The 13,826-nt window shown below is 34.1% G+C and overlaps 7 non-coding genes across 7 annotated transcripts; all 7 read left to right on the forward strand.

Moving 5' to 3' along the window:
- Positions 1-1,040: 1,040 nt before the first annotated feature.
- On the forward strand, positions 1,041-1,113 carry Trnar-ucu (transfer RNA arginine (anticodon UCU)). Its single transcript has one exon. It is a non-coding gene; the product is annotated as a tRNA-Arg (tRNA).
- Positions 1,114-2,828: 1,715 nt separating this feature from the next.
- On the forward strand, positions 2,829-2,901 carry Trnar-ucu (transfer RNA arginine (anticodon UCU)). Its single transcript has one exon. It is a non-coding gene; the product is annotated as a tRNA-Arg (tRNA).
- A 1,715-nt stretch (positions 2,902-4,616) lies between these two features.
- On the forward strand, positions 4,617-4,689 carry Trnar-ucu (transfer RNA arginine (anticodon UCU)). Its single transcript has one exon. It is a non-coding gene; the product is annotated as a tRNA-Arg (tRNA).
- Positions 4,690-6,411: 1,722 nt separating this feature from the next.
- Trnar-ucu (transfer RNA arginine (anticodon UCU)) lies at positions 6,412-6,484 on the forward strand. The gene has a single exon. It is a non-coding gene; the product is annotated as a tRNA-Arg (tRNA).
- Positions 6,485-8,204: 1,720 nt separating this feature from the next.
- On the forward strand, positions 8,205-8,277 carry Trnar-ucu (transfer RNA arginine (anticodon UCU)). The gene has a single exon. It is a non-coding gene; the product is annotated as a tRNA-Arg (tRNA).
- Positions 8,278-9,997: 1,720 nt separating this feature from the next.
- Trnar-ucu (transfer RNA arginine (anticodon UCU)) lies at positions 9,998-10,070 on the forward strand. The gene has a single exon. It is a non-coding gene; the product is annotated as a tRNA-Arg (tRNA).
- A 2,296-nt stretch (positions 10,071-12,366) lies between these two features.
- On the forward strand, positions 12,367-12,439 carry Trnar-ucu (transfer RNA arginine (anticodon UCU)). The gene has a single exon. It is a non-coding gene; the product is annotated as a tRNA-Arg (tRNA).
- Positions 12,440-13,826: the final 1,387 nt, after the last annotated feature.

The raw sequence follows: 13,826 nt of genomic DNA on the forward strand, positions 1-13,826 counted from the left end.
AAAAAAAGTGAATGTGTTTCCGTTTCCACTGACGAGATTTTTTCTTCTTCAAATATGCCTGAAAAACTATATGCTGCTTATTTGTTTGTTTGTAAAATTTGTCGTCTAGACATGAATGAATGCTAGATATTTTCAATGATGTGACAAAAAGATCACATCATTGCAATCTCACTTGAGTACCTTTTAGATACCAAGCGATAACTTGTTACATGTTATATATCAAATACAAAGTGGTGAATATATTCTAGATAACGATCGAACGGTTAAAATAACACACACACACACACACACACACACAAACAATATTACTATTCATTATGTAAACATTTCACTATAGCTTTAATCAAATATAAGGGTTGTTTTAGAATAAATGATACAGTTGACAATTTGTTAAGGATGCCTGCGTAGTGCAAGGGATAGCGCGCTGGACTTTTAAGCCAGAGGTCGTCGGTTCGAATCCCACCGAGGATGCAAAACTAATATACTTTTGTTCTTTCTGTCATCACTGTATGCTACTAACTACATAGTCATTGTCCTTCCTCAAAATTGATCAAATTCAAATTTTCGACCCGACCAAAAAAAAAAGTGAATGTGTTTCCGTTTCCACTGACGAGATTTTTTCTTCTTCAAATATGCCTGAAAAACTATATGCTGCTTATTTGTTTGTTTGTAAAATTTGTCGTCTAGACATGAATGAATGCTAGATATTTTCAATGATGTGACAAAAAGATCAGCGGATATGGCTGGATCGTAAAACGTACATAATTCAGTATGTATACAATATCAGTACCTCTTAGATACGACTATAGGTGGTATAACATCTATTTAAATGTATGTGTAGCAAATACAATTTAAGTGGAGAATGTATTCGAAATAACGAACAGTTAACAAAATTTTCACTCCTATATTCTAATTCCCGTCAACAACAACAAACAAAAAGGTCACCATTCGTAAATAAACATTTGACCAGCTTAAATCAATGTTAAGGGTTGCAAAATGCGTTTACGAATAAATGATATAGTTAGCAACATGATAGGTATGTCCTCGTAGCGCAGGGGATAGCGCGCCGGACTTCTAATCCGGAGGTCGTGGGTTCGAATCCCACCGAGGATGCTACACAAATTTTTGTTCGTTCCGTCATCACTGTATACATCTACTTAGCTACTATCTCCTTCTTTAAAATTGATCAGATGTGAATTTCCGAACATAAGCATGATAAGAGATGTCAATATTTTTACACTCGAGATTTTATTTCAGATACGCCTGAAAAACTATGCTGCTTTATATTTGTTTTGATTGGAAATTTGTCGTCTTGATATTTTCAATGAAACGACAGATAAAAAAAAATCAACGCATATGGTTGGATTGTAAAAGTACATCATTATACAATCTCACTTGAGTACCTTTTAGATACCAAGCGATAACTTGTTACATGTTATATATCAAATACAAAGTGGTGAATATATTCTAGATAACGATCGAACGGTTAAAATAACACACACACACACACACACAAACAATATTACTATTCATTATATAAACATTTCACTATAGCTTTAATCAAATATAAGGGTTGTTTTAGAATAAATGATACAGTTGACAATTTGTTAAGGATGCCTGCGTAGTACAAGGGATAGCGCGCTGGACTTTTAAGCCAGAGGTCGTCAGTTCGAATCCCACCGAGGATGCAAAACTAATATACTTTTGTTCTTTCTGTCATCACTGTATGCTACTAACTACATAGTCATTGTCCTTCCTCAAAATTGATCAAATTCAAATTTTCGACCCGACCAAAAAAAAAAGTGAATGTGTTTCCGTTTCCACTGACGAGATTTTTTCTTCTTCAAATATGCCTGAAAAACTATATGCTGCTTATTTGTTTGTTTGTAAAATTTGTCGTCTAGACATGAATGAATGCTAGATATTTTCAATGATGTGACAAAAAGATCACATCATTGCAATCTCACTTGAGTACCTTTTAGATACCAAGCGATAACTTGTTACATGTTATATATCAAATACAAAGTGGTGAATATATTCTAGATAACGATCGAACGGTTAAAATAACACACACACACACACACACACACAAACAATATTACTATTCATTATGTAAACATTTCACTATAGCTTTAATCAAATATAAGGGTTGTTTTAGAATAAATGATACAGTTGACAATTTGTTAAGGATGCCTGCGTAGTGCAAGGGATAGCGCGCTGGACTTTTAAGCCAGAGGTCGTCGGTTCGAATCCCACCGAGGATGCAAAACTAATATACTTTTGTTCTTTCTGTCATCACTGTATGCTACTAACTACATAGTCATTGTCCTTCCTCAAAATTGATCAAATTCAAATTTTCGACCCGACCAAAAAAAAAAGTGAATGTGTTTCCGTTTCCACTGACGAGATTTTTTCTTCTTCAAATATGCCTGAAAAACTATATGCTGCTTATTTGTTTGTTTGTAAAATTTGTCGTCTAGACATGAATGAATGCTAGATATTTTCAATGATGTGACAAAAAGATCAGCGGATATGGCTGGATCGTAAAACGTACATAATTCAGTATGTATACAATATCAGTACCTCTTAGATACGACTATAGGTGGTATAACATCTATTTAAATGTATGTGTAGCAAATACAATTTAAGTGGAGAATGTATTCGAAATAACGAACAGTTAACAAAATTTTCACTCCTATATTCTAATTCCCGTCAACAACAACAAACAAAAAGGTCACCATTCGTAAATAAACATTTGACCAGCTTAAATAAAAGGGTTGCAAAATGCGTTTACGAATAAATGATATAGTTAGCAACATGATAGGTATGTCCTCGTAGCGCAGGGGATAGCGCGCCGGACTTCTAATCCGGAGGTCGTGGGTTCGAATCCCACCGAGGATGCTACACAAATTTTTGTTCGTTCCGTCATCACTGTATACATCTACTTAGCTACTATCTCCTTCTTTAAAATTGATCAGATGTGAATTTCCGAACATAAGCATGATAAGAGATGTCAATATTTTTACACTCGAGATTTTATTTCAGATACGCCTGAAAAACTATGCTGCTTTATATTTGTTTTGATTGGAAATTTGTCGTCTTGATATTTTCAATGAAACGACAGATAAAAAAAAATCAACGCATATGGTTGGATTGTAAAAGTACATCATTATACAATCTCACTTGAGTACCTTTTAGATACCAAGCGATAACTTGTTACATGTTATATATCAAATACAAAGTGGTGAATATATTCTAGATAACGATCGAACGGTTAAAATAACACACACACACACACACACAAACAATATTACTATTCATTATATAAACATTTCACTATAGCTTTAATCAAATATAAGGGTTGTTTTAGAATAAATGATACAGTTGACAATTTGTTAAGGATGCCTGCGTAGTACAAGGGATAGCGCGCTGGACTTTTAAGCCAGAGGTCGTCAGTTCGAATCCCACCGAGGATGCAAAACTAATATACTTTTGTTCTTTCTGTCATCACTGTATGCTACTAACTACATAGTCATTGTCCTTCCTCAAAATTGATCAAATTCAAATTTTCGACCCGACCAAAAAAAAAAGTGAATGTGTTTCCGTTTCCACTGACGAGATTTTTTCTTCTTCAAATATGCCTGAAAAACTATATGCTGCTTATTTGTTTGTTTGTAAAATTTGTCGTCTAGACATGAATGAATGCTAGATATTTGCAATGATGTGACAAAAAGATCACATCATTGCAATCTCACTTGAGTACCTTTTAGATACCAAGCGATAACTTGTTACATGTTATATATCAAATACAAAGTGGTGAATATATTCTAGATAACGATCGAACGGTTAAAATAACACACACACACACACACACACACAAACAATATTACTATTCATTATGTAAACATTTCACTATAGCTTTAATCAAATATAAGGGTTGTTTTAGAATAAATGATACAGTTGACAATTTGTTAAGGATGCCTGCGTAGTGCAAGGGATAGCGCGCTGGACTTTTAAGCCAGAGGTCGTCGGTTCGAATCCCACCGAGGATGCAAAACTAATATACTTTTGTTCTTTCTGTCATCACTGTATGCTACTAACTACATAGTCATTGTCCTTCCTCAAAATTGATCAAATTCAAATTTTCGACCCGACCAAAAAAAAAAGTGAATGTGTTTCCGTTTCCACTGACGAGATTTTTTCTTCTTCAAATATGCCTGAAAAACTATATGCTGCTTATTTGTTTGTTTGTAAAATTTGTCGTCTAGACATGAATGAATGCTAGATATTTTCAATGATGTGACAAAAAGATCAGCGGATATGGCTGGATCGTAAAACGTACATAATTCAGTATGTATACAATATCAGTACCTCTTAGATACGACTATAGGTGGTATAACATCTATTTAAATGTATGTGTAGCAAATACAATTTAAGTGGAGAATGTATTCGAAATAACGAACAGTTAACAAAATTTTCACTCCTATATTCTAATTCCCGTCAACAACAACAAACAAAAAGGTCACCATTCGTAAATAAACATTTGACCAGCTTAAATAAAAGGGTTGCAAAATGCGTTTACGAATAAATGATATAGTTAGCAACATGATAGGTATGTCCTCGTAGCGCAGGGGATAGCGCGCCGGACTTCTAATCCGGAGGTCGTGGGTTCGAATCCCACCGAGGATGCTACACAAATTTTTGTTCGTTCCGTCATCACTGTATACATCTACTTAGCTACTATCTCCTTCTTTAAAATTGATCAGATGTGAATTTCCGAACATAAGCATGATAAGAGATGTCAATATTTTTACACTCGAGATTTTATTTCAGATACGCCTGAAAAACTATGCTGCTTTATATTTGTTTTGATTGGAAATTTGTCGTCTTGATATTTTCAATGAAACGACAGATAAAAAAAAATCAACGCATATGGTTGGATTGTAAAAGTACATCATTATACAATCTCACTTGAGTACCTTTTAGATACCAAGCGATAACTTGTTACATGTTATATATCAAATACAAAGTGGTGAATATATTCTAGATAACGATCGAACGGTTAAAATAACACACACACACACACACACAAACAATATTACTATTCATTATATAAACATTTCACTATAGCTTTAATCAAATATAAGGGTTGTTTTAGAATAAATGATACAGTTGACAATTTGTTAAGGATGCCTGCGTAGTACAAGGGATAGCGCGCTGGACTTTTAAGCCAGAGGTCGTCAGTTCGAATCCCACCGAGGATGCAAAACTAATATACTTTTGTTCTTTCTGTCATCACTGTATGCTACTAACTACATAGTCATTGTCCTTCCTCAAAATTGATCAAATTCAAATTTTCGACCCGACCAAAAAAAAAAGTGAATGTGTTTCCGTTTCCACTGACGAGATTTTTTCTTCTTCAAATATGCCTGAAAAACTATATGCTGCTTATTTGTTTGTTTGTAAAATTTGTCGTCTAGACATGAATGAATGCTAGATATTTGCAATGATGTGACAAAAAGATCACATCATTGCAATCTCACTTGAGTACCTTTTAGATACCAAGCGATAACTTGTTACATGTTATATATCAAATACAAAGTGGTGAATATATTCTAGATAACGATCGAACGGTTAAAATAACACACACACACACACACACACACAAACAATATTACTATTCATTATGTAAACATTTCACTATAGCTTTAATCAAATATAAGGGTTGTTTTAGAATAAATGATACAGTTGACAATTTGTTAAGGATGCCTGCGTAGTGCAAGGGATAGCGCGCTGGACTTTTAAGCCAGAGGTCGTCGGTTCGAATCCCACCGAGGATGCAAAACTAATATACTTTTGTTCTTTCTGTCATCACTGTATGCTACTAACTACATAGTCATTGTCCTTCCTCAAAATTGATCAAATTCAAATTTTCGACCCGACCAAAAAAAAAAGTGAATGTGTTTCCGTTTCCACTGACGAGATTTTTTCTTCTTCAAATATGCCTGAAAAACTATATGCTGCTTATTTGTTTGTTTGTAAAATTTGTCGTCTAGACATGAATGAATGCTAGATATTTTCAATGATGTGACAAAAAGATCAGCGGATATGGCTGGATCGTAAAACGTACATAATTCAGTATATGTATACAATATCAGTACCTCTTAGATACGACTATAGGTGGTATAACATCTATTTAAATGTATGTGTAGCAAATACAATTTAAGTGGAGAATGTATTCGAAATAACGAACAGTTAACAAAATTTTCACTCCTATATTCTAATTCCCGTCAACAACAACAAACAAAAAGGTCACCATTCGTAAATAAACATTTGACCAGCTTAAATCAATGTTAAGGGTTGCAAAATGCGTTTACGAATAAATGATATAGTTAGCAACATGATAGGCATGTCCTCGTAGCGCAGGGGATAGCGCGCCGGACTTCTAATCCGGAGGTCGTGGGTTCGAATCCCACCGAGGATGCTATACAAATTTTTGTTCGTTCCGTCATCACTGTATACATCTACTTAGCTACTATCTCCTTCTTTAAAATTGATCAGATGTGAATTTCCGAACATAAGCATGATAAGAGATGTCAATATTTTTACACTCGAGATTTTATTTCAGATACGCCTGAAAAACTATGCTGCTTTATATTTGTTTTGATTGGAAATTTGTCGTCTTGATATTTTCAATGAAACGACAGATAAAAAAAAATCAACGCATATGGTTGGATTGTAAAAGTACATCATTATACAATCTCACTTGAGTACCTTTTAGATACCAAGCGATAACTTGTTACATGTTATATATCAAATACAAAGTGGTGAATATATTCTAGATAACGATCGAACGGTTAAAATAACACACACACACACACACACAAACAATATTACTATTCATTATATAAACATTTCACTATAGCTTTAATCAAATATAAGGGTTGTTTTAGAATAAATGATACAGTTGACAATTTGTTAAGGATGCCTGCGTAGTACAAGGGATAGCGCGCTGGACTTTTAAGCCAGAGGTCGTCAGTTCGAATCCCACCGAGGATGCAAAACTAATATACTTTTGTTCTTTCTGTCATCACTGTATGCTACTAACTACATAGTCATTGTCCTTCCTCAAAATTGATCAAATTCAAATTTTCGACCCGACCAAAAAAAAAAGTGAATGTGTTTCCGTTTCCACTGACGAGATTTTTTCTTCTTCAAATATGCCTGAAAAACTATATGCTGCTTATTTGTTTGTTTGTAAAATTTGTCGTCTAGACATGAATGAATGCTAGATATTTTCAATGATGTGACAAAAAGATCACATCATTGCAATCTCACTTGAGTACCTTTTAGATACCAAGCGATAACTTGTTACATGTTATATATCAAATACAAAGTGGTGAATATATTCTAGATAACGATCGAACGGTTAAAATAACACACACACACACACACACACACAAACAATATTACTATTCATTATGTAAACATTTCACTATAGCTTTAATCAAATATAAGGGTTGTTTTAGAATAAATGATACAGTTGACAATTTGTTAAGGATGCCTGCGTAGTGCAAGGGATAGCGCGCTGGACTTTTAAGCCAGAGGTCGTCGGTTCGAATCCCACCGAGGATGCAAAACTAATATACTTTTGTTCTTTCTGTCATCACTGTATGCTACTAACTACATAGTCATTGTCCTTCCTCAAAATTGATCAAATTCAAATTTTCGACCCGACCAAAAAAAAAAGTGAATGTGTTTCCGTTTCCACTGACGAGATTTTTTCTTCTTCAAATATGCCTGAAAAACTATATGCTGCTTATTTGTTTGTTTGTAAAATTTGTCGTCTAGACATGAATGAATGCTAGATATTTTCAATGATGTGACAAAAAGATCAGCGGATATGGCTGGATCGTAAAACGTACATAATTCAGTATGTATACAATATCAGTACCTCTTAGATACGACTATAGGTGGTATAACATCTATTTAAATGTATGTGTAGCAAATACAATTTAAGTGGAGAATGTATTCGAAATAACGAACAGTTAACAAAATTTTCACTCCTATATTCTAATTCCCGTCAACAACAACAAACAAAAAGGTCACCATTCGTAAATAAACATTTGACCAGCTTAAATCAATGTTAAGGGTTGCAAAATGCGTTTACGAATAAATGATATAGTTAGCAACATGATAGGCATGTCCTCGTAGCGCAGGGGATAGCGCGCCGGACTTCTAATCCGGAGGTCGTGGGTTCGAATCCCACCGAGGATGCTACACAAATTTTTGTTCGTTCCGTCATCACTGTATACATCTACTTAGCTACTATCTCCTTCTTTAAAATTGATCAGATGTGAATTTCCGAACATAAGCATGATAAGAGATGTCAATATTTTTACACTCGAGATTTTATTTCAGATACGCCTGAAAAACTATGCTGCTTTATATTTGTTTTGATTGGAAATTTGTCGTCTTGATATTTTCAATGAAACGACAGATAAAAAAAAATCAACGCATATGGTTGGATTGTAAAAGTACATCATTATACAATCTCACTTGAGTACCTTTTAGATACCAAGCGATAACTTGTTACATGTTATATATCAAATACAAAGTGGTGAATATATTCTAGATAACGATCGAACGGTTAAAATAACACACACACACACACACACAAACAATATTACTATTCATTATATAAACATTTCACTATAGCTTTAATCAAATATAAGGGTTGTTTTAGAATAAATGATACAGTTGACAATTTGTTAAGGATGCCTGCGTAGTACAAGGGATAGCGCGCTGGACTTTTAAGCCAGAGGTCGTCAGTTCGAATCCCACCGAGGATGCAAAACTAATATACTTTTGTTCTTTCTGTCATCACTGTATGCTACTAACTACATAGTCATTGTCCTTCCTCAAAATTGATCAAATTCAAATTTTCGACCCGACCAAAAAAAAAAGTGAATGTGTTTCCGTTTCCACTGACGAGATTTTTTCTTCTTCAAATATGCCTGAAAAACTATATGCTGCTTATTTGTTTGTTTGTAAAATTTGTCGTCTAGACATGAATGAATGCTAGATATTTTCAATGATGTGACAAAAAGATCACATCATTGCAATCTCACTTGAGTACCTTTTAGATACCAAGCGATAACTTGTTACATGTTATATATCAAATACAAAGTGGTGAATATATTCTAGATAACGATCGAACGGTTAAAATAACACACACACACACACACACACACAAACAATATTACTATTCATTATGTAAACATTTCACTATAGCTTTAATCAAATATAAGGGTTGTTTTAGAATAAATGATACAGTTGACAATTTGTTAAGGATGCCTGCGTAGTGCAAGGGATAGCGCGCTGGACTTTTAAGCCAGAGGTCGTCGGTTCGAATCCCACCGAGGATGCAAAACTAATATACTTTTGTTCTTTCTGTCATCACTGTATGCTACTAACTACATAGTCATTGTCCTTCCTCAAAATTGATCAAATTCAAATTTTCGACCCGACCAAAAAAAAAAGTGAATGTGTTTCCGTTTCCACTGACGAGATTTTTTCTTCTTCAAATATGCCTGAAAAACTATATGCTGCTTATTTGTTTGTTTGTAAAATTTGTCGTCTAGACATGAATGAATGCTAGATATTTTCAATGATGTGACAAAAAGATCAGCGGATATGGCTGGATCGTAAAACGTACATAATTCAGTATGTATACAATATCAGTACCTCTTAGATACGACTATAGGTGGTATAACATCTATTTAAATGTATGTGTAGCAAATACAATTTAAGTGGAGAATGTATTCGAAATAACGAACAGTTAACAAAATTTTCACTCCTATATTCTAATTCCCGTCAACAACAACAAACAAAAAGGTCACCATTCGTAAATAAACATTTGACCAGCTTAAATCAATGTTAAGGGTTGCAAAATGCGTTTACGAATAAATGATATAGTTAGCAACATGATAGGTATGTCCTCGTAGCGCAGGGGATAGCGCGCCGGACTTCTAATCCGGAGGTCGTGGGTTCGAATCCCACCGAGGATGCTACACAAATTTTTGTTCGTTCCGTCATCACTGTATACATCTACTTAGCTACTATCTCCTTCTTTAAAATTGATCAGATGTGAATTTCCGAACATAAGCATGATAAGAGATGTCAATATTTTTACACTCGAGATTTTATTTCAGATACGCCTGAAAAACTATGCTGCTTTATATTTGTTTTGATTGGAAATTTGTCGTCTTGATATTTTCAATGAAACGACAGATAAAAAAAAATCAACGCATATGGTTGGATTGTAAAAGTACATCATTATACAATCTCACTTGAGTACCTTTTAGATACCAAGCGATAACTTGTTACATGTTATATATCAAATACAAAGTGGTGAATATATTCTAGATAACGATCGAACGGTTAAAATAACACACACACACACACACACAAACAATATTACTATTCATTATATAAACATTTCACTATAGCTTTAATCAAATATAAGGGTTGTTTTAGAATAAATGATACAGTTGACAATTTGTTAAGGATGCCTGCGTAGTACAAGGGATAGCGCGCTGGACTTTTAAGCCAGAGGTCGTCAGTTCGAATCCCACCGAGGATGCAAAACTAATATACTTTTGTTCTTTCTGTCATCACTGTATGCTACTAACTACATAGTCATTGTCCTTCCTCAAAATTGATCAAATTCAAATTTTCGACCCGACCAAAAAAAAAAGTGAATGTGTTTCCGTTTCCACTGACGAGATTTTTTCTTCTTCAAATATGCCTGAAAAACTATATGCTGCTTATTTGTTTGTTTGTAAAATTTGTCGTCTAGACATGAATGAATGCTAGATATTTTCAATGATGTGACAAAAAGATCACATCATTGCAATCTCACTTGAGTACCTTTTAGATACCAAGCGATAACTTGTTACATGTTATATATCAAATACAAAGTGGTGAATATATTCTAGATAACGATCGAACGGTTAAAATAACACACACACACACACACACACACAAACAATATTACTATTCATTATGTAAACATTTCACTATAGCTTTAATCAAATATAAGGGTTGTTTTAGAATAAATGATACAGTTGACAATTTGTTAAGGATGCCTGCGTAGTGCAAGGGATAGCGCGCTGGACTTTTAAGCCAGAGGTCGTCGGTTCGAATCCCACCGAGGATGCAAAACTAATATACTTTTGTTCTTTCTGTCATCACTGTATGCTACTAACTACATAGTCATTGTCCTTCCTCAAAATTGATCAAATTCAAATTTTCGACCCGACCAAAAAAAAAAGTGAATGTGTTTCCGTTTCCACTGACGAGATTTTTTCTTCTTCAAATATGCCTGAAAAACTATATGCTGCTTATTTGTTTGTTTGTAAAATTTGTCGTCTAGACATGAATGAATGCTAGATATTTTCAATGATGTGACAAAAAGATCACATCATTGCAATCTCACTTGAGTACCTTTTAGATACCAAGCGATAACTTGTTACATGTTATATATCAAATACAAAGTGGTGAATATATTCTAGATAACGATCGAACGGTTAAAATAACACACACACACACACACACACACAAACAATATTACTATTCATTATGTAAACATTTCACTATAGCTTTAATCAAATATAAGGGTTGTTTTAGAATAAATGATACAGTTGACAATTTGTTAAGGATGCCTGCGTAGTGCAAGGGATAGCGCGCTGGACTTTTAAGCCAGAGGTCGTCGGTTCGAATCCCACCGAGGATGCAAAACTAATATACTTTTGTTCTTTCTGTCATCACTGTATGCTACTAACTACATAGTCATTGTCCTTCCTCAAAATTGATCAAATTCAAATTTTCGACCCGACCAAAAAAAAAAGTGAATGTGTTTCCGTTTCCACTGACGAGATTTTTTCTTCTTCAAATATGCCTGAAAAACTATATGCTGCTTATTTGTTTGTTTGTAAAATTTGTCGTCTAGACATGAATGAATGCTAGATATTTTCAATGATGTGACAAAAAGATCAGCGGATATGGCTGGATCGTAAAACGTACATAATTCAGTATGTATACAATATCAGTACCTCTTAGATACGACTATAGGTGGTATAACATCTATTTAAATGTATGTGTAGCAAATACAATTTAAGTGGAGAATGTATTCGAAATAACGAACAGTTAACAAAATTTTCACTCCTATATTCTAATTCCCGTCAACAACAACAAACAAAAAGGTCACCATTCGTAAATAAACATTTGACCAGCTTAAATCAATGTTAAGGGTTGCAAAATGCGTTTACGAATAAATGATATAGTTAGCAACATGATAGGTATGTCCTCGTAGCGCAGGGGATAGCGCGCCGGACTTCTAATCCGGAGGTCGTGGGTTCGAATCCCACCGAGGATGCTACACAAATTTTTGTTCGTTCCGTCATCACTGTATACATCTACTTAGCTACTATCTCCTTCTTTAAAATTGATCAGATGTGAATTTCCGAACATAAGCATGATAAGAGATGTCAATATTTTTACACTCGAGATTTTATTTCAGATACGCCTGAAAAACTATGCTGCTTTATATTTGTTTTGATTGGAAATTTGTCGTCTTGATATTTTCAATGAAACGACAGATAAAAAAAAATCAACGCATATGGTTGGATTGTAAAAGTACATCATTATACAATCTCACTTGAGTACCTTTTAGATACCAAGCGATAACTTGTTACATGTTATATATCAAATACAAAGTGGTGAATATATTCTAGATAACGATCGAACGGTTAAAATAACACACACACACACACACACAAACAATATTACTATTCATTATATAAACATTTCACTATAGCTTTAATCAAATATAAGGGTTGTTTTAGAATAAATGATACAGTTGACAATTTGTTAAGGATGCCTGCGTAGTACAAGGGATAGCGCGCTGGACTTTTAAGCCAGAGGTCGTCAGTTCGAATCCCACCGAGGATGCAAAACTAATATACTTTTGTTCTTTCTGTCATCACTGTATGCTACTAACTACATAGTCATTGTCCTTCCTCAAAATTGATCAAATTCAAATTTTCGACCCGACCAAAAAAAAAAGTGAATGTGTTTCCGTTTCCACTGACGAGATTTTTTCTTCTTCAAATATGCCTGAAAAACTATATGCTGCTTATTTGTTTGTTTGTAAAATTTGTCGTCTAGACATGAATGAATGCTAGATATTTTCAATGATGTGACAAAAAGATCACATCATTGCAATCTCACTTGAGTACCTTTTAGATACCAAGCGATAACTTGTTACATGTTATATATCAAATACAAAGTGGTGAATATATTCTAGATAACGATCGAACGGTTAAAATAACACACACACACACACACACACACAAACAATATTACTATTCATTATGTAAACATTTCACTATAGCTTTAATCAAATATAAGGGTTGTTTTAGAATAAATGATACAGTTGACAATTTGTTAAGGATGCCTGCGTAGTGCAAGGGATAGCGCGCTGGACTTTTAAGCCAGAGGTCGTCGGTTCGAATCCCACCGAGGATGCAAAACTAATATACTTTTGTTCTTTCTGTCATCACTGTATGCTACTAACTACATAGTCATTGTCCTTCCTCAAAATTGATCAAATTCAAATTTTCGACCCGACCAAAAAAAAAAGTGAATGTGTTTCCGTTTCCACTGACGAGATTTTTTCTTCTTCAAATATGCCTGAAAAACTATATGCTGCTTATTTGTTTGTTTGTAAAATTTGTCGTCTAGACATGAATGAATGCTAGATA

Source organism: Mytilus trossulus, chromosome 4, assembly GCF_036588685.1.
Source record: "Mytilus trossulus isolate FHL-02 chromosome 4, PNRI_Mtr1.1.1.hap1, whole genome shotgun sequence".
Taxonomy (NCBI): domain Eukaryota; kingdom Metazoa; phylum Mollusca; class Bivalvia; order Mytilida; family Mytilidae; genus Mytilus; species Mytilus trossulus.